Genomic DNA, 21,159 nt, shown 5'->3' on the forward strand with positions numbered 1-21,159 from the left:
AGGACTATGAGTCATGCTTGTGAGGGACAAGAGCTCTCTTACAGACTCTGCAGGAAAAAGGGTATCGGGTATGAGTAAAGAAAGCACAGCTCCATCAGAGTCACGCCACTTATCTAGGCTTTGATCTCCACGAGGGAGTGCATTCACTGTTTGAGTCCAGGAAACAGGTGGTCACCCAATACCCTCGCCACACCACATCCTGACAAGTGAGGGAGTTTCTAGGGACGGTGGGCTACTGTAGGCTATGGATACCTTGGTTTGCGAAGATTGCCCGACCTCTCTACGAACTGGCAAAAGGGGGACTCACTATGATAGAGTGGACAGCTGAAGCAGAAGGAGCATTTCAGGAATTACAAACAGCCTTACTGAGTGCCCCAGCATTGGCCATCCCAGATGTTACCAAGCCCTTCCACTTGTATGTGGATGAAAAAGCAGGGGTGGCCAAAGGAGTTTTGACTCAGACTCTGGGGCCTTGGCAAAGGCCAGTAGCCTATCTTAGCAAGAAACTAGATCCAGTAGCTGCTGGGTTCCCCCCATGCCTCTGCATAATTGCTGCAACGGTCCTCCTGGTCAAGGATGCAAGTGAATTGACTTTGGGTCAAAATCTCATCTTGACACCACCCACGCTATCAAGGGCCTTCTCCAGACTCTACCCTACTGATGGATGATGAACGCCTGAGTGACAGGGTATCAGGCCCTCCTCTTCAACGAACCAAGAGTGACGTTCTGGCCCCCGGTGGTGCTAAATCCAGCCAAGCTGCTGCCAGAGGAGCTGGCTGACCATCTACGCAATTGCGGGGAGGTCCTAGCCCAAGTCACAAGAGTAAGGTCGGACCTCAGAGACATTCCTCTTCTGGATGCGGAGATGACTGTTTACAGACAGGAGTAGCTACATGGTCGATGGAAAGAGGTATGTGGGGGCTGCGGTGATTTCCCCTGAGCAGGAACTCTGGATGGCAGCCCTGCCACATGGAACATTGGCGCAAAAAGCAGAGCTAATTGCACATACCAAGGCAAAAAGCAGAGCTAATTGCACATACCTCTGAAACAGAGGTGGAGGTGGAACCACATCCTTACCACCTGGGGACTTGGTTTGGATACGTCGCCACCAAGTGGGTAACCTGGAGCCTTGCTGGAAGGGACCATTTACTGTCATCCTGACTACCCCCATGGCAATAAAAGTAAAAGGCATTAGGGCCTGGGTTCACGCGGGTCTCATCAAATGAGCCAAGGACAAGGACATCCCCCAGAGATAGAAGCCGCAGCCAATGGACCCCGCTGACCATGTAAAGCTAAGTCTCAAAAGACTATGAGTTTATTGTTGCTCCTATCGTTACCTCTTAGTGTATGATTGCTCCTATCATTATTGCCTGTTTATGTAAAGATGGCCAAAGGTAAAACCGCCAACATCTATACGAACAGCAGGTACGCCTTTGTTACTCTCCATATACGTGGGGCTATTTATAAAGAAAGGGGCCTTTTAACAGCAGAAGGAAAAGGAATTAAAAACAGGAGAAATATTGGCTCTCCTCCAGGCTATTTGGGACCCAAAAGAGGTGGCCATTATGCATTGCCCAGGACACCAAAAGGGGACTGATATGATTTCAAAAGGCAACGAGCCGCAAAGCAAGCAGCCTGAGAAACAGTGCAAGAGCTGATTACACTCCCAGCTCCAGCCCTACCAGAAAAAACAAACTATTCAGAAGAAGTTTTAAAGTATTTAAAAAAATGGGTTAAATTGGATGAAGGGGACTGGGCTAAGACTAAAACAGGAAAGTTAATTCTTCCTCGAAGACTAGGTAAGAAGTTAATAGACCAGATGCATCAGGGTACTCATTTGGGGAGATGCAAACTCAAGGAACTTATAGGCAAGCAGTTCCAGGTTTCTAAATTAGGGAATATGGTTCAGGATATAGTTGATAGATGTGCTCAATACCAGGCAGTTAGTGTGGGAGGAACTAGAATGGGAAGAGGGAAAAGAGAAAGAGGTAAGGAACCAGGAGTTTATTGGGAAATAGATTTTATAGAAATAAAACCCGGAAAATATGGCCACAAGTGTATGTTAGTTTTTGTAGATACTTTTTCTGGCTGGGTAGAGGCTTTTTCCACCAAACATGAGATGGCAGGAGTGGTAGCCAAAACTATTAGAAGAAATAATTCCTAGGCCTGGGCTGCCTCTCGCGATGGGGTCACACAATGGCCCTGCATTTGTGAGTTCAGTCTCACAGGCGCTGTGGGCACTAATTGTAAACTACATTGTGCCTACCGGCCCCAGAGTTCCGGGCAAGTAGAGAGAATGAACTGGACTCTTAAAAAGACCTTGACAAAGCTAATTCTGGAGACTGGCAGTGGATGGGTGGATTTCCTTCCTTTCACCCTCCTCAGGGTGCGATGTTCATCCTACTTAAACAAGGTGACCCCATTTGAAATAATGTTTGGGAGACACCACTCCCCCCTTCCCCCGGCTCTGCCCTCGGCTACAAGAGGTTGGCCTAGCAGAAATGACCGATCAGTCTATACTCCATTCACTGCAGGCATTACAGTCTGTCTTAAAAGGAACCCTCGCAGGGATCCGAACTGCCCACACTGAAACAGAGGTGGAGGTGGAACCACATCCTTACCACCTGGGGACTTGGTTTGGATACGTCGCCACCAAGTGGGTAACCTGGAGCCTTGCTGGAAGGGACCATTTACTGTCATCCTGACTACCCCCATGGCAATAAAAGTAAAAGGCATTAGGGCCTGGGTTCACGCGGGTCTCATCAAATGAGCCAAGGACAAGGACATCCCCCAGAGATAGAAGCCGCAGCCAATGGACCCCGCTGACCATGTAAAGCTAAGTCTCAAAAGACTATGAGTTTATTGTTGCTCCTATCGTTACCTCTTAGTGTATGATTGCTCCTATCATTATTGCCTGTTTATGTAAAGTATAGGTGGGAAATTAGATGAATGGAATTAGGAAAAATGGAAAAGGTTATACAAAGCGGTATAACCGCTAACTCATCAGCTGACTGTGCACTAGTGTCATTTGTACAAAAGAAAACTAGAGCAATAAAAATGTTAGACTTACATGCTCAATATAACATAGAACTGGCTGAAAAGTCAAAGATTTGACTAATCTGCAAGAAAAGGGGGGAATGTAAGGGCCTACTTAACCAGAGGGAGCCATTTTGTTGCAGTAAACTTAGATTGACTCTATGCAGTAAACTTAGATTGACCCTGCCCCTCCCAGAGGAACTTACAAAGCCCAGATACAAGGGCGGGTCAGGCCAGGTAGAGACAGCCAATCAGTGGGGCGTGCATATATCTACTACGGTGAATTGTAATTCAATCGGCTGCCCTTGTGTGACCTGACATGACTGTACAGTTTTTTCTGTGTATTGCAATCTCATTGGCCACATGTGTATAGCCCGGCTAAACTATCTCTGTAAAAGTTAGTTTGTGAGGTTGAGAGGGTTCGCCTCTTTGCTAGAGAAGTTCCTGACCAGTCAGTTTGAATCTTGATGCTTGGACCTAGGAGGGGTGGAGGGGTCTTCTGTGCTAGTGGGTAGGGGAGGGGAGGGGCTGTGGACACACTTTGTTCACTTGTCCCCTCCCTCACCCTCAGAAACTCTTTGTAATAGTGCTCTGTGATGTAAGCCTGGGGAGAATATATATTCAGCATGTGCACAGTATAGGCTGTCTTGTGTTTCAGACAATGGAGTTCCAACACTGAATGTTCTTTCATTTCTGAATAGGGATACTAAATAATGTTTGAGCTTTGGCTCAACATGCTTGGAGACTGATCCCAAATTCACCTTCCTGTGTGGGTTGGGATTGCTCCTTCTGTTCCTGTGCTACCTGATGGAATTGCATTTCCAAATTGGAAAATCAAAACCACCCAATAGGTAAGAAATCCTTGGTGGGGGGTGCTCAACACACATTATTATGGTTTCCATTTCTAATCCCAAATTAATCTATTTTTAAGACTTTATTTCAGAGAAAGCAATTGAGCAGAGTTGGGGGTGGGGCACAGGGAGAGCTAAGCAGGGAGTGTAATGTGGGGCTAGATCCCAAGACCCTGGAATCCTGACCTGAGCCCAAGGCAGACACTTAAAACAACTGAGCCATCCAGGAACTTTAATCCCAGGTTTTAAAAGGAGTTTGGCAGAGTGGGAGAAACACCTAAAACAGGAAGTCTTAAGAGAACAGACATTCACTCCTCTAGGAAAAGAGGCCTGGCAAGGGTAAGGGTTAAGAAAGGACTAAGGTTTCTACTAAAACTATACTCTATCTGGGTATGTGGTGGTTCTTGGATAAAATCCCAAACACAGGGAATCTGTAGTCCTGGATTGAGTGATTTTGAGAGGATGAGGTCTGTGTAAGAGAAAGTTTCCCAGCACTTGATCATATCGAGTCACATTCCCATGTCCAGCATCACTCAATCAAGCCTTCCTTCATGCTGGGCTGATCAGGAGAACACTGCTCAGCCTCTGAGAAGACAGTGGGGTCTGAGCTATGAACTAGGATACAGGGTCCTACCTGACACAGCACAGATGTGACTGTTGGGCTTCATTTTCTATGTCCTCATTGAACAAAGTACTTCTGACAGGGAATACCAAGTGTGAACCTCCCAAAGTCGTCCCCTGAATTTTTCAAAGAAGTAAATATGGACGAAATTTTATCACCTTAAAAACTGAAAAAAGCAAGGAACACAAAGTTCTATTAAAGTCCTAGAATTCTTGGATAAGGAATGTTTCCATTTCCAAGAGATGAGTAAGACATGGGTCCCAGCCCCCCTCATTCTTTTCATTTTTCTTCTAGCATCAGGGCAGAGCCAAGAGTAGGAGGAAGAGTGGGACTCTGGAAGGTTCTGCCTATTCCACCTGAGCTCTCCAAGGCTGAACCTTCCTGTTCTTTCTATGAGGGCTCAGGTCCATGATCTCTGAGGATGCAGCTCCTGGATACATTCCCTCTCAGAAAACAGAGGCCTCAGAGGAGAGGCTCATGTAAATGCAGCCAGAGTGCAAAACCCTTCTCAGATTCCCTGCTCTGACCACTACTGAGCATGAAGCAGTGATGGATCTGGGCAATGAGTGCTGCCCAATAGGTGGCCGTGTGAGATGTCAAGAGTCAGAACTTCTGTCTCCTGATTTTGTGAAAGCTCTGTGACATCATGGATACTCAGGAGTCTTCCCTCACCTCTCTGCTTCAGAGAGGTGGTCTGATCATCACATGGATAATTTGGCAAACTCATGCCAAAGATTTCTTCCCTTCAACCCTGCCTCCACATGATTTTCATCAAGAGTTTCTGGCCTTCCATTCGTCAGAGGCTTCCTCCAGGAGAGACCCTGAAGACAACCTTGTAGAGCCTGGTAACCTCTCACTTCTCAGTCCTGATGCCCTGGCACTTCTAGAGAAACAAGTCCAAAAGAGGAGTGAATTCCTCAGGTGAAAGGAAACAAATGGTTCTTTTCCAAAACAAACAATTATTGATAAGCATGATTTGGCATCATCCCTTCCTTTCTGGAGCAGCAAAGGCCAATCAAAGGAGCTGCATATGCACCAGCAGTGCCCATATCCTGCAACCTTGGAGGAGGGCCATTTACAGCAATCCCCCACCCAGCTCTTCTGGGGTGTCCAAACTCCACATAGTGAGTCCTTCTTCCCTACTGCTGATGCCTCAGATAACATCTCGAATGCCTCCCCAGAGCAGGAATCCCCAGTAATTCCCCATCCATTTCTTCCATCCTTGCCTGAGAACCCGCCTCAACTCCTGCCTCAAACCCAGCCCCTACCCATCCCGTATGTCCAGCCCCAGGCCCACCTTCAATCCCTACTCCTAATCCTTCCATCTGGTCCTCTACCTGACATCAAGATCTGTGGAGTGTATATTCACAGACCTCAGAATGAATCAGACTGTCTCACATCAAAAGAAATCCAACACCTGGAATGGAACATGTTGCACAAGGTGCAGGAATGTGTGTGGGGTTTACCCACTATTGTCCAAAGATCCCAAGAGGATTATTGTCCTTCAGCTCCTAACCATTCTCCCAAACCCTGGGCCTCCCAGGCCCATGCTGCTCTCTCTATCCCTCATGCACAGTTTCTGCTCAGTGAAGATATTCGGAAAAAACTAGAGAGTCATCTTCAATAGAGGTTAATCCAACACCGGTGCGGCCTGGCTCAAAGGATCTATGAGTCTCTTGCACTGATGAGCAATCCGAGTACTCTTCCACAGCTACCTGAGTCTCAGCACCATGATTGATATTCAAGGATCTCTAATAAGAGTGAGATCAAATTGAGTATCTCTAAAAGTGTGTATGTGGAGGACCCAGAAATGCTTCAGCTAGAGAACAGTGACCTGGCAAAATACAAAGATGACCTGGAGAAGGAAAACAATGATTTGGAGAAGGACAAAAATCTGGAGAAGGACAATGATGACCTGAAGAAGGATCAAGGACACAACCTGGAGAATGGCCCAAAAGATTAACTGTTGAGTGACGCACTTAGCTCTACAGATAATGAAATGGGGTATGATTCTGAGAAAGAACTTAGGAGCCCATCAGTGAAAAACACCATGGTGTCTGTGGAGACTATGGGTCAGAGACAACTTGAAAATGCCCTGAAGATACATTTACACAGAAAGTCTGAGGAAATCAGTGAGGGTCAGTTGTCTGGGACTGTGCATAATTCATGGCATACAATGAAGCAGACATCACTTCTTTCTAAGAAATCCCAGAATGAAATAAAACATAGAAGTTTGCCACCATCAGAGGTTGAGGACTACTCCCTGAATACCATCCAGGAGTTTCCATTTTTTTCAACCTAGTGCAGAACAGAAGCTGGAAGCCCATATTAAAAGATCTCAAAGAGGGTGACTTGGGGCCTTCCCCCTAGGATCCTTGAATCTATTATATCTTTAAATTGAGAGAGACTACATCCCATTCTAGCCTTTCCTCCTCAACCAATGTGATTTCTGTGGCAAATTGTAAACCTGAGAGCTTCAACTCCCTTGATGGAAGCTTGAAATCTCTCCATGGAGACAAAGCAGGAAGAGCAAATTCAGCCCCCATCCCGGATTGTCCTCTCCCTGCCACCTCAACTCTGGGCAAGGAAGAACAGAGTATTCTGAGGCAATCACCCTCTAATATCAACCATCAGTTTTCAGAGGATGTTCTGAAAACAAAGGATGGCAGCCAGATTCTTAAATCTGTCACACATGACACCATAATAAACAGATGGCCCACAAGACTGCCTACAAGGCAAAGTGTTTTCATACATGAGCCAAAGGGTAAGAGTGAAAATTTTGGTGGAAGAAGAGGATGGCAACAAGGCATAAAGATGAAGAATCCAGAACCTACTGTTGTGCCCACAGAGTCCAGGGAGATATTCAGGACCAAGGAATTTCATACACATCAGTCACAGCCTAGCATCTTCACAGCCACCAAGAGAGTTAGCTCCCAAATTATAAAGGGGAATGAGCATCAAGTCAAATCCACCATCCCACCAAACATACCAATTCTGCAAGATCCTAAATCATTGAATCCCAAAGAACAACTCTTGCATGAGTTAAAGCTTAGGCTGGATGACAGGGAGCGTGACTAGGCCCAAACCCCACACACTGGCCTGCCCCCTGCCTCAGATCATTTGACTTACAAGGCTTCACTGACTCATGTCCAGGATGTCTCCTGGGGGACATGAGAGCTTCCCAGGTGCTGCATGTCCATCCAGAGGACACAGGAATTACTATGGAACAATAGCAGGAGCCCTGGGTCCCTAAGCATGTCTTAAGGAAGTCCCAGAATAAGAATCCCCACGTGCTACAAAGGCCATGAGGTCTCCATGTTCCAAGGCACAAGAGCGTGGTGGAGGGGATGCAGGACTGGGAACATCCCAACCAAGAACAGTTTCCCCACTGAAGATGTGGCATTGAAGAAGAGGTTCCCTACTCAGGACAGGGCATTTAAAGTAAAGCTGGGAAGCCAGCCTTCCCAGACCCTAACGCAGAAGGGTCAGCCGCTTCCTGAAAGCCTTTTCAGTAAAAAAATGAAGGATTTTTTTTGCAATGGCTTCCTCCTGGGATAAAATGCAAAAGGCAAGAAAACTCCTAGGAGAAGCCCAGTCCCCTATCATCTGTGGGAAGCAGAGGCCTGCTTAAAGGTATAGCTGCCTTTATTGGGATGCCTGAAGCTCAGAAAATCATGACAGCTGTTGGGAACTTCCAAGAGGAGAGAATGGGGTGTCGGCGTGCAATAGGCAGAACTTGCCCTCAGCAGCCCATTTCCTCCCCAACCAAGTTTGGGAAAACTCAGCAGAAAGCACAAGTGCAGGCCCAGGTACAGCCTGTCCCAGGGTTTCCTTTCAACTACAGGGTTCCCGCCCATAAGGAGACGAATACCAGATCCTGACAGCAAGAAGCTACCTTTGCTGGCCAAGGCCTTACTGAAAGCTACAGACAGCTCAAACAAGGAGAGACAGCCCCAGAAAGTTGTGGCATTTAAGGACCAGCTACCGCATCAGAATTATCCCCTCACCATGCCCCTCAGGAAGCCTGCGCCCCACCGAAAGGCCACCTGGAGCTTCAAGCTGCCCAGTGACCTCCCGCCACTCTCACCACTCCTAAAGGCACTGGGTGCAGAGATGTGTGTCTATTTTAGACAGAAAACTTCTCCAGAATTTCCAGTGAGAAGGTTTTGGGGAGCATTTCCTACTCCTTGTGAGGAATAAATATTTCTCTAGTAATGTCTGTTCTGTGTACTGTCTTGGGAGCATGGGTTTTGGGTAACTCAGTTCAGCTGTTACTGATTGCTTCCTTCAGCTTCTAAAAGGTGACCAATCTCCTGGACCTCTTGGGAAATATGTATCATGTGCCCCCCAAAGCCCCCCAAAGCCTATTCCCTCTCTGATGAAGTTTGAGGAGATGAGCTCTTCCATCCCATGGCTTAGCCTTACTGAAAATGTATAGTAGCTCACACCTCGCCCCTCATTGAATGTTTTACACCCTTACAGCAAGTCTTCTATATCTGAGGAGGATCAAAGACAGGTATAGTTTTTAGAAAATAATGATTAAGCCACTGTTGTTTCTTCACTGTTATTGTGTTACAGTAACTTAATCATTTATAAGTCAGTGATCAGAGCATCCCACAGGTGGGTGAACTCTGGGAGTGTTTTTCAGGGGGTGGGGTATTGTTCAGTTTGGTCTTGGGCTGGTTGGGGTAGCGTCAAAGAATACCCTAGATGATGCTGAAGAATCTGTCCTGTGAGTCACGTTAAACTTGACACTGAGGTTTCCACTGGAAGTGCTTCCCTTCCGTGGGTGTTTCTTCAGGCTGCTGGACCGAGGATGTTTTTTGCAGAACAAAAGCATCACTTAGCTATTAGTGGTAGGAATGTTGACAAGGCAGCAACCACCTTCCAGGGTAAGACACCTTTGATGAAATGCAAAGGTGAAAGAGGGACCTTCCTGGTAGAACAAAAGTTTGTCTAATCATCCCCTTCTCAGGACCCTGTCCCGTTCCCCTCCTTCCTCAGTCTGATCCAGGCACCACCACTTTGAGGCAGACTGGAATCTGGCACAGCCTACCGATGCCTTATACCAAAAAGGCATGGCTCTGTTCCTTGAGTATGCAAGCAATACCTGCAGGCTGTCAGGCATGGCATCCCCTTTGGGGGAAGGTGATCTTGATGTCTGCCTTCCATCTACACTCAATTATAATATATAAAATACTGCCTTTGCTATGGCTAGGATGGCGGTATGCTACCTTCAATATTCATGGCCTTAGTGGAGCCATGGTAGCTATTCCCTAGAATCATGCAACTTATGAACCAGAGGTGAGTTCTAGACTGTATACCAGATGTTTGGGGGCTTACCATGGAACTCAATGGAATGTTTTTTTTGTTGTTTTTTTTTTTTTTTTTGCAGGGTAATGGCGGCCAAGATGGTACACATTCCCACACTTACAATAGGGCTCTGGAGGGAAGGCAACTCCACCTCAGACTGGGACTCAAAATGGGGTGAGGGTGCTAGAGAACACCTGAGGTAGTCTTCTGGACAATCTCAGGACTGCTCAGTGCTAAAACAAAAAACCAGATGTCCATGACTTCTCTCACTACCACACTTGTAGCTTCTTATCCAGGTTATCTTTGACCCTACACTATCTGAATGTTGGGGTCACAGAAAGAATGCAGATTTGATGATGTGGAGGTCCTGAGGGGGACAATAGGTGGGATGGGGTCCTGGGCAGGGAGCCTGAAGAGGTGAGGAGGGGGTGCAGGAGGCTCTAACGTCTATGTGGACAGACCAGCCAGTAACCCACCCTGCCAGTTCCTAAATAATTTCATTTTAGAGTCCATTATGGCCAATCCAGTGCACTTCATGCCACCCTGTAGAGCTTATTACCGGGAATACTTCTGGCATCAGAATACTATAGTCTGACATTCTGTCCCTTTGCCTCATGTCCCTGTCCTTCCAGCTTATATGACCCTGTTAATTTTTCTACTCCACATCATCCATTTTCCACTTCTTGCCTATCTAGCAAGGCCTTATTCTTCCTTTCCTCACTGATGGGTTGTCGGGTAACCAACATGTAAAAAGCACCAGTCCAGCATAGGAAATAGAGTCCATGGTACTGTAACAGTGTTATCTGGTGACATGTGGTACCTGTTGGTACCACACCAGGAGGTCACATGTCACCACCATGAGTTGTGGTGAGCACAGCACAGCATAGAATTGCATACCAGACACTAATGTGATATTGCATCAGCCATTCTTCAATTAAAAACAAAAAAACAAAACAGGCTTCAGTATAAATGTACGGCCCTATCTAATCTCCTTCAGTCCTTCCTGTCTGGCAAAATCTTGTCTCTCTGCCTTTTTTAGAAATGCCTTTTTGTATGTAACTGATTATTGTTGGATAAAATCTCCCCTGTCAAAACTGAGTCTACTCACAACTGAGTCTACTGATGCCACATGAAATTCAGCCCCAGCACTACCTGGAAATCTTTCACTCACTCCACAAATACTTATCCAAGACTTACTAACTCGAACAAAATAAATGGGGTTAGATCACTATTTCCATAGTATATTCTCTCCTCAGTGTTCTCAGATCTAATTTATTTTATTTTATTATTAATTTCACTTGGCTTTCTGCCAAGCAAGGACCCAGGACACCAGGGTCATCAGGTGAACTGAAAGCAGATTCTTAATTGAAGACACCCAGGTGGCCCTCAGATCTATTTCAAATTTCCTTTACTTTCCTCAAACTAAGGACATCTTCACTTGTCCAGCAGATGTGCTGGATCACAGCTCATAGAGGAAGAAGAAAGCAGTGATAGAGTTTCTCACAAAACAAAAGAAAACCAAATCCTTCCAAAAAAATCTCCCCATTCTTCATTTCCCTCTTCCTTCCTGTTATATGGAAAGAAGTTTCCTTCCCAATCTGAAGGGAAATATACTTTCTGAATGTCTTTATTGAGAGAGAGCTAACTTCTAGTTTTGATGGACTGATCTACCCTTGCCAGGTCTCCTCCTGACCCCTCCCTGTCCTTACAGGGCACCCAACATCTTTTTTTTTTTTTTTTTTTAAGATTTTATTTATTTATTTGACAGAGAGAAATCACAAGTAGATGGAGAGGCAGGCAGAGAGAGAGAGAGGGAAGCAGGCTCTCCGCTGAGCAGAGAGCCCGATGTGGGACTCGATCCCAGGACTCTGAGATCATGACCTGAGCCGAAGGCAGCGGCTTAACCCACTGAGCCACCCAGGCGCCCCCAACATCTTTTTTTTAAATGGTTTTTACTACAGAACTGTTTAACCTTGTCCAAGGGCACACAGAGCAATATAACTTCCCACATATCCGCTACCCAACTTGCACTATTACCATTCGGCAGGTGTGATACACTGTGATTAAAGTGCAAAAGCCCACTTAAACATCTTGCCACCCACCTCTAGACATATGCCATGTGTCTATATGAAAGCTCTCACATTTTTTTGATATTTATCACCTGTGGAACACACTTATTCACAACAGGTATACATAGCATTGGTGACAAAAAGGCACTGGGCTTTAGATGCTTTGGCAATCAGTTCTGCTCTGCCTTATAGTCAACCCTGAGGAGCCATTTGAATGAATTCCTCAACCCCACAGAAGAAGTAATCTTATGGAGCAAATTCAGGGCAGAATTTCATCGTCCCTTAAACACTCAGTAATTGTAATATGCAAAAAGTATAGAAGAATACTATATGTTGTTAAAGACTTGACACTATGTGTTTTCAAATATTTAGAAGAAAAATTTGTCCTGTTACATTTCAAATAAACTACTGTGTTTCACCTTAAATGAAGTATATAAAAACACTCCCCCCTTTCCAAAATGGCATTAAAGGTAAAAGATTAGATGAAAACTGCTGAATATCATTAACCATCATAAAAATGCAAATTGAAATCAATATTTGCCAAAAATTCACACCCACAAAGATGGCTAAAATCAAAAAGAATACAAATGTTGGTGGGAATGTGGAGAAATTAGAACCCCCATGCAATGTTGGTGAGGATTAAAAATGGTACAGCTATTTAGAAAACAGTATGGCAGTTGCTCAAAATGTTAGACATAGGGTGAACATAGGACCCAGCAGTTCCACTTCTTGGTATATACTCACGAGAAATGAAAACATAAGTCTACACAAAAACTTGTAAACAAATGTTCATAGCTATCTTATTAAAAGGTCAAAAGATGAAAACAATTCAAACATCTGTCAACTGGGAAATGGTTAAGTAAAATATAATGTATCCTTATGGTATATTATTTTTTGGAATAAAAAAGACCAATCCATGCCACAACAGGGATGAACCTTGAAAACACATTAAATGAAAGAAGCCAGTCACTAATGATCACATAGGATTCCATTCACATGAAATGTCCAGAATAGGAAAACCTAGAAGCAGAAAGTAGTACATCTTAGAGGTGGAGGGAGGAGGGGAGAGGAGAATAATAGCAAAAGTTTGAAGATTTGATTCTCTTTAAGTCATGACAACATTTTAAAATTAACTGTGGCGAAGCATATACTGAAAATCAAGGAATTACACATGTTAAATGAGTGAATTTTAGGTTATGTGAGCTGTATTTCAATAAAGCTGTTAGAACAAAGGACTTAAAAATAAATGCTTAAAGTTGACAAGAAGGGGAACATAAAGACCAAAGGTGGTCAACACATTTTTGGAAGACGGAAATCTGGTGGAGGACTGGTAACTGACTAGCAGAGCAAACAAAGAACTGGCAAATCAATTCACACTGCAAAATCTAGGAGAAGTGCAACCTGGTGGCACCAGAGAAAAATGAAATTAGGGGTTCTGTGTTAGTAAACATGTAGAATATTTGTTCTTTGTTGTTTATTTTATATTGCATATCATTTCTAAAAATTTTTTTTGAGTGGGGGTGCTCTTTTCCAATTTTGTAAAACCTTGTTGAAATGTTAGCATGTTTCAAATGTGCAGAGAACATCCCACGTTTCTTGCATTGGACAGAACTTGAGACAACTGTTTTAAAGTTGGCATTGCACACATCTGGGGCTGGGGTATGGTGGAGGCAGTAGCTTCTGGAATCAAAGCCAGAAATCTCAAAGATTGGATTAAATTCATTTTTAAAGTGTATTTGAAAATAAACTTGTGGGAAAGTTGCATAGATGGTAAAGCCATAGATGGTAAAGCCATATACCCTTTATCCAGATTTACCTATTAAGAATTTGACCTGTTTACAATCTCTCTCTCCTTTTCACCTTTCCCTTCTCTACATATAGGAAGACACATATATGCATATGAAAATTATGCATAAATTCTTGAATATTTGAGAATACATGTCATGCATCACACATTTTCTCCCTGAATATTTCATAGTATATTTCTTATTAAAAAGAATATTCTCTGCAGCACAGTTATCTCCTTTGGTAAATTTCATGTTGACATAAAACTTTTAACTATTCTCCCACTCAAATTCCATTTTTATCAATTTATCAAGTAATGTCCTGTGTGTGTGTGTGTGTGTGTGTGTGTGTGTGTGTGTGTGTTTGTGTAAACTTCCTTACAGGATTTAGTCTAGAATCACATACTACATCCAGTTGCTGTGTATCTTTAGTTTCCTTTAATTGGGATCAGTTTCTCAGCCTCTTTTAGAAGAAGGCCAGGTTTGAAAAATCAATTTGATGTACCATATTTATAACCTTATCTCACCTGGACATTTTTTTTGGGTGAAGCTTATCTTGCTCAGACTTTAAGGATGTTTTTATAGTTGTGAGTCCTAGGGGCCTATTTAAAAACAATTCTAGAAATTCAAAGATATGTGGAGGGATTTTTTAACAGACATCCTGCAGTCAAGGAAGGGTATGTGAAGTGGGGCAGGCTAGAAGTGTACTTTCCTTTGGGAGGGACAATGGTGAAGCTGTGGACGCAGGTTAAGAGAGAAAAAGAAGGCTGTCGTTACTGGCAAACCCTCCTCATATGGGAGGGTAAGGATTGGATGTCTAGGGCCAAGACTGATTCATTAGCGAGGGAATGTAGGCCAAGTCAAGTAAGGAAATGATAGAGGGCTTAATTTCAACAGTTTATGATCTAAATAATGAAGCCGTAAGGGTTCCAACTATTAAATGACTAGGTAGCATGGGGAGAAGAAATAAATACATATAACCATCAACAAAAATGACATTATCATTTCACATTGGTAGAGATCACAATAAGGTATTTTGGTGAAAAGGTAAAAGCTATGTGGGAAAAACAGTTTTCATGGAAGAAATAAACATAGGTGTCATTCAAAAAACCAAAAGGTATTGCTAGGTATAGTTACAGTTGTGCTCATTAGACATTATGATAGAGAAGCCCACCTCCTAAAATCAAGAGAGTTTGGTCTGCTGTGATGCAGCACCCTTGCTCTGTAAAATAAAAGAATCTTTAAAATGTTGGGGGGAGAAGGGGGGACTTGACAGAGAGGGAAGAGGGAGCAGGAGGGAGAACCTGTAGGGCGTGAATAGCCTAAGAGGGATTTGGGGAAATGAAAGAATTACTAAAATTTTTAAGTTGTTTGCCTCAGTTCCATGGGTGTGTCGTGCCCTTGTCTCCCTCTTTGTCATGCTTTCTGTTCCTTGGTACAGGCTATTCTGCTTTCTCATGCTTTTTAGTAAACTTTTGAATACTTTTTGGTATTCAGTACTTTTGGATACTTTGGCGGAGCTATGGGGGTGGGGCTGCGGCTGAGTCTATTTCTGGCTTCATACAGGGAAAAAATGCATGAGGGAGAGCTGCAGCTGAAGGCAGAGTAGATCTTGAGGATGTAAATCCCAGGGTAGAGCAAACCTTCAGAGATGAATTGAGGTCCAAAGTGAGATCATCAAGTAGAGAGAAGGGTCTCAGGTAATATCAGGGTAATAGGGGACCAAGAACATTTCACTGAGGTAAATATATGATATGTGACTAGGTGGAGCAGGAAGGTAGGCTGGAGGCATTTAACATACCAGGAAGGATGGACACATCTGCTGGGCTGGATAGTGGGGGAAGAGTTGCATGTGAGTTTCTCTCTCCTGTGTTGTCCCCTCCCCAGCACTCAGGAACCTTTGGTGTCTATACTAAAGCCCTGTGATGTGGGCCTGGAACTCTTGTCTAGCACATGGATACTCCATGCCCAGCTGCCCGAGGCAGGAGTGCACTTGCAATGATGTGAACCATCTTTGTCTGAGAAGCCTTACTACACCATGGCTGAACTCCAATTATACTTGCTCAGTCTTTCCATCCTTGCCTTCCTGGGTCGGGTGGGGCTCCTCCTTCTGGTGCTGTGCTACTGAAAGAGGAAACCATTTTTACCAGTACTTTGGAAACAGAGATGTCAATCAGGTAAGTAAAATCCCTCAGAGATACTAAATCTTTCTTTTCAAATAGATGAATTCAAAACAACTTCCAAATGATGCTTTTGCTGAATCTTACAAATTTTAAGTAGATTTTATTTTATTTTATTTTATGAGTCTCTAAGCTCAGTGTAGAGCCCGACAGGGCTTGAACTCGTGACCCTGAGATCAAGACCTGAGCTGAGACCAAGAGCCAGATGCGTACCGATTGAGCCACCTACGTGTCCCTTCAGTTGTACTTTAATTTTCATTTGGTTTAAAATATTTCTTTTCTTTTGAGTCTCCTTTCTTGGCCTGTGTATTAGTTGTGTGTCATTTAATCTAATCTAAACATGTTGGGATTTCAGCTATCTTTTGTAGTTGATTTCTAGTTTAAGTCTACTAGGGTCTGAAAATACTTTGTGTGATTTCTATTTTACATTTGTTAAGATGTGTTTTATGGCCCTCAATATAGTCCATCTTAGTGAACGTTCCATGTGATATTGAGAAGTTTGTGTATTCTGTGGTTGGATGAGGTATTCTATAAATGTCAATTAGAGCGAGTTTATTGATGATGTTTGTTTGGGGAACTGTATCTTTACTGGTTTTCTGCCAGCTGAATCTGCCCACTTCTGAGAAGGGCTGTTGAAATCTCCAACAATAACAGTGGATTCATCCATTTTTTCTTGCAATTATACCAGTTTTTGCCTCACATATTTTGACACTATGTTCTTACAAGTGTACCTGTTAAGGAGTGTTCTGTCTTCTTGGAGAATTGACCTCTTTGGTGTTACGTAATGCTCTTCTTTACCCCTGATAATTTTCCATGTTGTGAAGTTTGCTTTGTCCAAAATAATATAATTACTTGTATTTTCTTTTTGTTAGTGTTAGCATGGTACATTTTTTTCTGTCTCTTTGTTTTTAATCTATCTGTACCATTATTTTAAAAAGTGAGTATTTTATAGACAACATATAATTAGGTCTTGTTTTTTTTAATGTCCTCTGACCGTCTCCTCTTTTAATTGGTGAATTTAGACTACTTCCATTTAGTGATTTTATTTTATTTTTTTAAAGATTTTATTTACTTGACAGAGAGAGGGAGCACAAGTAGTCACAGCAGCAGATAGATGAAGAGGGAGAAGCAAGATCTCCTCTGAGCCAGGAGCCCCATGTGGGGCTCAATCCCAGGACCTTTGAATCATGACATGTGCAGAAGGCAGCTGCTTATCCTACTGAAACACCCAGGTGCCCTAAGAGATTTTTAAATATAGTAGGATTAATATCTCTACCTTGTCCGTACTGTTTGCTATTCATTATACCTATCCTTCACCTCTTTTGCTGCCTTTTCTGGTTTTGAAAAAGCATGATATATAATTCTGTTTTCTCATTTTTGTTAGCCGATCAATTATTCTCTGTTTAAAAATATTTTAGTGATTGTCCTAGAGTTTGTAATATATATTTACAACTACTCTAAGTCCACTTTCATATAATGTTATATCACTTCATAGATAGTGCAGGAGTGTCCAATTCCTCCTGTCCCTTGTACCACTGATCCCATTCATTTCACTTATCCATATACAATAATCACCTGACACACTATCATTGTTATTATTAGGTCAATTGAGAATAAGATGAATGAAAGTTTTATTTGATCCTCATTCATTCCTTCTCTTTCTTTCCTTTATGTAGATCTGAGTTATTTTCTTTCTCGACAAAGAACTTCTTTTAGCATTTATACAGGGCAGATATGTTGCTGATGAACTCCCTGTTTTTATTTCTCTAAGTTTTTATTTCCCTTTTACTTTTGCAAGGTAATATCATTAGTTATAAAACTTTGGATTGGTGTTTTTTTCGTTCAACACTAAACATTTCACTCCAATCTCTTGCTTTCATGGTTTGTGATAATAGGTCATAATTCTTATGTTTTCTCACCTAGAGGTAGGGTTTTTATTTACCTCTAGGTTATTTCAAAATTTTATCTTTTGTTTTCATACGGTTTGAATATGATATGTCCAGGTATAGACTTTTAAAATATTTCCTTGCTTGGTGTATTGCTACAGCTGTATTGCTAACCTGTTATTAATCTTGGAAAATCCTTGGCCATTATTACTTCAAACATTTTTTCTGTTCTTTCTTCTTCTGGTATTCCAATTACATATCTATTATACAGTTTGAAACACAGTTCTTGGATATTCTAGATTTTAGCATTAAGAAAATTGTTTTCTTCTTTGTATTTCAGTTTGGAAAGTTTATACTGACATTTATGCAGACTCACATATTCTTTCCTTGACTTTATGCAACCTACAGAGTAGTTAATTAAAGGCATTCTTCATTTGTCATACTGCTTTTGTTTTCTAACATTTCCTTTTGATTCTTTCATAGAATTTCCCTCTCTCAGTTTACAGGCATCATCTGCTTTTGTATATTGTCTACCCTTTCAAGTAGAGCCCTTAATATAATAATCATGGTTATTTTAGCTTCTATGTATGAGAATTCTGAAATGTGTCATATCTGAATGTATATCTGATGCTCGGTTTGTCTTATCAGTTTGCTTTTCCCTGCCTTTATCATGCCTTGTAATTTTTCTTTGAAAGCCAAACATGATGTATTGGGTAATGGGAACTGAAATAAAGAGACCTTTAATGTGAAGTTTTATGGTAGTCTGGTTAGGTGTTGTCACGTCTTTAATATTTATTGTAGCTATACGTATCAGAGGCTGCAGTTTCCTCTAGTGTCCTTGTTTTTCTCTCCCCTAGTGTCTCCCTAAATAAAACCTATACCTTGCACCTCTTTTTAGCTATGATCCTGTTCCTACACCAGAGTTGTCAATACTGTAGTAAGGTGTTATGGGAGGTGACACGATTAATCAATCATCTTTTAATGGCCTTATATTCCTGGATTGTGATGTTCACTAGTATTTCAGAGATTTTTGTTTTGTTTTCTCCCACTCTATAGATGAGAGAGGAAAGCTAGAGGGAGCTGCTATAGTTGTGTAATTTACCGTCTCCCATGGGGCACAAAGCTCTGATAGACTTTTCCCCACTGAGTAGACTTCTGTTATGGAAAACACTCTGGGAATATTTCACAATGTTTTCAAAATGGGTTACCTTTCTCCTTTCTCTCAGACACTACACTCCCCTGCCAAAAACAAGAGCTTTTTTTCTTTCCTTTTTTTTTTTTTGTAGTTTACTATGAGAACCAGGTGGGGTTCCTGGTAATATAACCCATGAATAAATGGGAGGCCCCCATGAGATTGTGGCCCCAGGAGTTTCTCACTCTCATGCTAGCCCATATGCATCCTTCAGCAATTTGTCAAGTGTTTGTTTAAGTGTTCGTACCAGGAGAGCAGTGTTGAGCCTCCAGTGTCTTCTGTTTCAGGTAAGTGAATCTTAGGTATGATTTTCTGCACTGACACTCTAGGGAGATTTGAGGTAGTGGTTTTCCACTATGGTTCCAAGAAATGTCATTGATTTTTAGTCTGTTCAGCATTTTGCTTCTTTCACAGACTGAAGTGATCACTCCCAGGCTTTTTAAATGTTAGACCTGGAACCAGAAGTTGCCCTTCAGAGAATGACTTTTTATTTTCCTGTTCCTCTTCCCACATTTCTAAATGAGTTTGGTAGGTCAGATAAACACCTAAAATGGGAAGTCTAAGGAAAGAACAGACACTAAGGAAAGGAGATCTGACAGGGGGAAGGATTAAGGAAGCACTAATGTTTCCACTTGAAACACATAGTCTACTTGGGTATGGTGGTAGCTCTTGGGTAGAATCCCAAACACAATGATTCTGCAGTTCCGGATTGTGTTATTTGGAGAGTATGAGGTCTGTGTAAGAAAACAAATTTTCCCAAGTCTTGATCATGAGTCACATTCCCATGTCAAGCATCACTCAGTCAAGCCTGCCTTCACGTTGGGCTGATCAGGAGAACAGTGCTGAGCCTCTGAGAAGAGACTGGGGTCTGAGCTATAGCCTAGGATACAGGGTCTACCCAAAGGGAGCACAGATGTGATTGTCGGGATTCAGTTTGTATGTCCTATCTGAACAAAGAACTTCTGAGTGAGAATATCAAGTATGGACCTCCCAGACAAAATCCTCCTTTGTTTTTCAAAATAAAACCTTAAAATTAAGAAAAGCAAGGAACACAAAGTTCTATAAATTAAAATACAGTCCTGGTGTTCTTGGATAAAGAATACCTTCATTTCTGAGAGAAAAGTGAGAGATAAGTCCCCACCCCTCACTCTTTTCTTTTCGTTCTAGCATCAGGGAAGAGCCAAGAGGAGGAAAGGTGGGACTCTGAATGGTAAGGTTCTGCCTATTCCACCTGAGCTCTCCAAGGCTGAACCTTCCTGTCCTTTCCATGAGGGCTCAGGTCCATGATCTCTGAGGATGCCAACTGCAAGGTACATTCCCTCTCAGAAAACAGAGGCCTCAGAGGAGAGGCTCATAGATACACAGTCAGAATGCAAAATCCTTCTCAGAATCCCTGCTCTGACCATTACTGAGCATGAAGCAGTGATGGATCTGGGCAATGGGTGCTGTCCAATATGTAGCCATGTGAGATATTAAGAGTCAGAACTTCTGAGGTTCTGAGACTTTGTGAAAGACCTGTGACATCATGGATACTCAACTTCCTCTTTGAGGTAACCATTGACTTATATTCCACATAAGGTGGTTTTCAGTAACACATGGGATAGATAATACATACAAAAGCGCACTGTGAATGATCAAATAATGTAAGTCTTATTATTATCATTGATCATGTGACCTTATATCCTAATAATTGGTGCTCTCCAAGTCCAATCTACCAAGGATATCTTTAAAGGACACTCTATTCAGCCTCTTATAAGATGTCTTGCTTCTATCTTCACCATTCTCCTCATTTCCCAGGGTAGAGAACTTGTCAGAAGTAGGGGAGGCAAGAAACATGCTTTCTCTTCTGTAAAGGTGAGTAAACATTACCTTCTTTCCTGTACCGCTGTTTTAAGCAGAGTCTATGTATTTCTCGGGCCTCGGGGAAGCCTGGAATTGACATGGGATGGAAAATTCTGAGTTAGAATGTGAAAGTGTTGGAGATGTTGGTGGGTGGGGGGCTATCTTTGCCAGACCAGCCAGGGTCAAATATGTTTATTCTGGTCCTGGTTGCAGTTTTTTATCTCCTGTCTCCCACAGCCCCTAGGCTGGCCTCATGATACCATACACTTTCATTAACTATTATGTCCAGACCCCTTCTGTGGGGTGTGTTACAGCACAACTGCTGAGGTGAATTGGCTGCTATTTCCAGAGGCCCTGGAAGATGCTACTCCTTCTCTGATAACC

General features: G+C 42.6%; 1 protein-coding gene and 2 pseudogenes across 3 annotated transcripts in view; all 3 read left to right on the forward strand.

Annotated features, from left to right (window-relative positions):
- Window positions 1-1,388: 1,388 nt before the first annotated feature.
- LOC309847015 (spermatogenesis-associated protein 31D3 pseudogene) lies at window positions 1,389-8,724 on the forward strand (annotated as a pseudogene). The gene is made up of 2 exons (XR_014316552.1): window positions 1,389-3,887; window positions 4,804-8,724. The product of XR_014316552.1 is annotated as a spermatogenesis-associated protein 31D3 pseudogene (transcript).
- LOC309847262 (spermatogenesis-associated protein 31D4-like) overlaps window positions 6,560-21,159 on the forward strand; it is a 36,677-nt pseudogene continuing 22,077 nt past the window's right edge. The window contains exons 1-2 of the transcript XR_014316553.1: window positions 6,560-6,647; window positions 8,354-8,664. The product of XR_014316553.1 is annotated as a spermatogenesis-associated protein 31D4-like (transcript). The remainder of the gene's footprint in view (window positions 6,648-8,353; window positions 8,665-21,159) is intronic.
- The window catches only part of LOC309847010 (spermatogenesis-associated protein 31D1-like), a 47,106-nt gene continuing 44,553 nt past the window's right edge, over window positions 18,607-21,159 (forward strand). The window contains exon 1 of the mRNA XM_082696714.1: window positions 18,607-20,576. The gene's annotated coding sequence lies outside the window, so the exon portion shown is untranslated. The remainder of the gene's footprint in view (window positions 20,577-21,159) is intronic.

Source organism: Mustela nivalis, assembly GCF_964662115.1.
Source record: "Mustela nivalis genome assembly, chromosome: 13".
NCBI lineage: Eukaryota > Metazoa > Chordata > Mammalia > Carnivora > Mustelidae > Mustela > Mustela nivalis.